The sequence below is a fragment of the Monodelphis domestica genome, chromosome 2, assembly GCF_027887165.1.
Source record: "Monodelphis domestica isolate mMonDom1 chromosome 2, mMonDom1.pri, whole genome shotgun sequence".
Taxonomy (NCBI): Eukaryota; Metazoa; Chordata; class Mammalia; order Didelphimorphia; family Didelphidae; genus Monodelphis; species Monodelphis domestica.
Window position 1 is genome coordinate 320,675,435 of NC_077228.1, and position 4,005 is coordinate 320,679,439.

Genomic DNA, 4,005 nt, shown 5'->3' on the forward strand with positions numbered 1-4,005 from the left:
AAAGCACTGCCTCCCATTCCTACCCCTTTACTTTCCATTTTTGCCTATTGAAATTCTCTCTGTCCTTTTGGGATCCATTTCCATTGTCACTTCCTCCATGAAGCTTCATAGATCCCCTATGCTAAAAGAAACTTCTTTCTTGGATGACTTTCAGGATTTTTGCACCTTAATTATATTCCACATTCTATTATTATGCCAAGATTTGCACACATTTATGAACTCTAGGAGACGAAAAACTCTTTAACAATAAATACTGGCATTTACATTTCTCAGTTGCCAATATAATCCCTTATAAATGGGGACATGGTGTTATATTTTCACTGCATATATCCTATGCATATATCCTAAGGCCATGGTACAAATCTTTTAATCAAAAAACATTTCTTAAAAGCTTACCATGTACTATAAATTATTATATACTTCATAGCATCCAGCACAGTGCATTGGACTATGGACACAGTGTATGGACTATGAAAATATCAGTTGATTCTTAAACCAAAGCAGGACTGAGAATGTTTTGCTCCTTATTTCAATATTCCAAAAGATCTCTTGATTGCATTGAGATATTCCTCTTTTTTTATTCCAATTTTATATTCCTAGCATAGACAGAATACACTCTTTACTGTAATAGATGACCTGAGTTGCTGTGGTAAAAATAAATAAATAAATAAATCAGAATTTAATGGACAACTTTATGAAGCACCTCTCAGAATTTTATTAAGCTAATCTGCAGATGACATGACATATCCTGTCTACCCATAATTGAACAAGTCTTTCTGGCTTGGCTAGATCTGCCACAGATTGTTCACCACTGGGATAGCTTAAGCGATTCAAGCCTCACCTTAGTAATATGATTAACTACATTTGCTTTTGAGTAGAGAAATTAGGTGGAGATGGGCTGGGTCTGAGTGCAATTTAAAGTAAGGACAAGGTTGAAAATGAATTAGAATGTTAGAATTTTATATGCATGTATACAGAGCACATGGTAGCATGCAACAGATGGATTATATAATTTGTCTAATAAAAGAAACTGAGATAATTGAAAAATATTTTCAATTAGAAATTTCAAATTGAACAAGCCTAGTAGAATTTAAGTGCCAAGCTCATATTAACCAAGGAGGATAAGTGATTTCTGCTTTATTTATGAACTATATGGTTTAGGGCAAAGAATGAAAGGAAAATTCATGAACATTTAAACAGGTTTTCTTAATATGTCATTCTTCTTGGAATTCAGTAAAGCAACTTGAAAAGCCAAAAAGAATGGTAAATAGCATTCAAAAATCTATCAGTAGGATCTCAGGGTGATCATTATATATCCATTCTAGCTAAATTCTTATCTTTCTGTTCATCTTCACAAATAAAGCATCAGTGTTAGTATATGCAAAAGAAAATTATAAAGATCTTTTTCAGTGACATTAGTTTTCCTACATGAATCTCCCTCTAGTTTTTTTTCATTATATGTCTCTTTACTAAATCTCAAAATCCTTAATCCAAAGGGATATATAAATCTAACCATAAGCAGTCTGGGTTTCCATAGAGCAGCAATTCATCTCTTTAGAACTGGGACCTTGCATTACCACTCATTGATGGAGAATTATTTTCTCTTCCTATCCTTCCAATTCTTAACCAAAAAAAAGCATTTTATTTTGAAAGTCTGTCAAATTCATTTAGAAGTAAATGAAGATATGCCAGAACACTACCAACCAGGAATGGAAAGTAGTGATCTGGTTTTATGCATACTAAAAGAATTTGTCCAGGACATAAAATGTGCTAGGGGTCTAGTGGGATCACTTTTATTTTGGGGTTGTTCATCAAAGGTTGAAACATAATGAAACAGGGGCTTGAGGAAGGTATAGAAAAATATAGTCTTTGACATAGATCCTCTTAAGTTTGAGTGTTTACTAATAAAGTAGAGGTTTGTAGTTAGCTGAGCAGACAATAATATACATTCTATTCACACATAGCCACCTAGGCTGTATCTTTAACTCTCTTAACCAAGCAACCCCCCCCAAAAAAAGCAAAATAAACAGTAAGTAAAGTAATTCATTCACTTGGGAAAGAAAACAAACCACAAAGACATGCATGAGCCAATAATAAAAAGCAACTGTTTAAAGCTAATAGCATATATAAATAGGATGATGATTGCTTCTTTTTTTACTTCAGAATTTTGTTATGTTCATCAGTATCAAGAATGGCAGGTGGTAAGATATGTTCAATCATTTCAGAATGATATAGCCAGAAATAAGAAGTGGACTGTCATAATTTTATAAGCACATATAAGTTCACTACTTAAACAGTACTTAAACAGCCATTTCAGTGTTGCTCCTCAAAGACAACATTTGATTGTTGTGTACCTAAGTAGATGAAGCCTGGAGAAAGAGAGCATTGAACTGAATGATTTTCTCTTTGTATTTACAATTTTATTCACTTTTTTTATTCACAGGCAAGCTTTCTAGGAAATGTAGGAGTTAATAAGTTATGTAAATGACAGTACTTTTCCTTAGGGTTATATTAAGTCTACATTCTCAGAGCATACTAGGTGCTAAAAGGCAGCTAGAAATGCTGGATATATGGGGAGGCATGGAAGAGGTGGGAGGGAGAGAAGAAGCAAATAAAGAAAAAAAGAGATGATTCAAGATTTAAACATGGTACACCAACTATAGGAATACAGTTACCTGTTCATTGAATATACAAAAATTAAGATTTATATTAGTCTTCCGGTCAAGATGGCAGCTTAGAGGCAGCAAAAGTTCAGACCTCTGAAAACCCTTCCTTACCAATCACAAACTGAATGCTCAGAGGGGACTTAAATTCAAACTTAACAACAGGACAGAGCCAGGGAACCCTCCTTCTGGACTCGGGTCAAAAGGTACGCCCCCCCAAAAGCCAGAATCCTAGAACACTCGGGTCTAAGGGGAAGGCAGAAGGAAGGTCTCAGGACCTTCTGAGTGAGTCCTCCTCACTCAGATAGAGATGGCAAACAGTACAGAAGTGCAAAAGCTTCCAAACACCAAGAAAAGCAAGAAGAAGGGGATGACTTTGGACACATTTTATGGAGCAAAAATACAAAATACAGAGGAGATAGAAGAGGAAACACAAACAAATGCTCCAAAACCTTCCAAAGGAAAGAGAAATTCTCCACAAAATCTTGAAGAATTTAAATCAGAAACTATCAAAAAGATGGAAGCCTTCTGGCAGGAAAAATGGGAAACAATGCAAAAGGAACTCAGCAATATGAGAGACCACAATATGCAAATGCAGAAACAGCTCAAAGCCTCAAAAAACAGGTCAGACCAAACTGAAATGGAAAACCAGTTTTTAAAGGTCAGAATAAGGCAACTGGAAGACAGTAGTAGTAGTAGTAGTAGTAGTAGTAGTAATAGTAGTAGTAGTAGTAGTAGTAGTAGTAGTAGTAGTAGTAGTAGTAGTAGTAGTGGTAGTCTCTCAGTGACCGAGAATGACAATTGTCTTTGTGCATTATCATCTATTGATGTACCCATATGTGGCTTTGAAGTCCAAAGACTGAGGCACAAAGTTTGTGGCATATGGGGCATGGGACTCCAGTTGTTACGGGAGGTGCAGTTGTGGCCTGGTGTTGGAGTTCACCCCCAGCGGCAAGATGTCAACGTCGTTCATCTTCAAAGGTGGTGGCGGCATGGTTAATGTGGGTTCGCCAGACAGAGGCAGCGAGTTCGAGTTGCTTTGGTATAATGCCAGCCCACTTCAAGTTTGACTTTAGCTGATCCTTGAATCTTTTCTCTGGTTGGCCTTGTTTCCTGAGTCCAGCTGACAGTTTACCATAGAATACCTGTCTTGGTATTCGCTGTGGGTCCATGCGGATGACGTGTCCAGAACATCGTAGCTGGGTTTTGAGGACCATGACTTCGATGCTGGTGGAGTTGGCTCTGTTGAGGACTCCCTGATTGGTGATTCAGTTCTGCCATCGAATCCTCATGATTGACCAGAGAGAGCGTTGGTGGAATTGCTCCAGCTGTTTCATGTGCT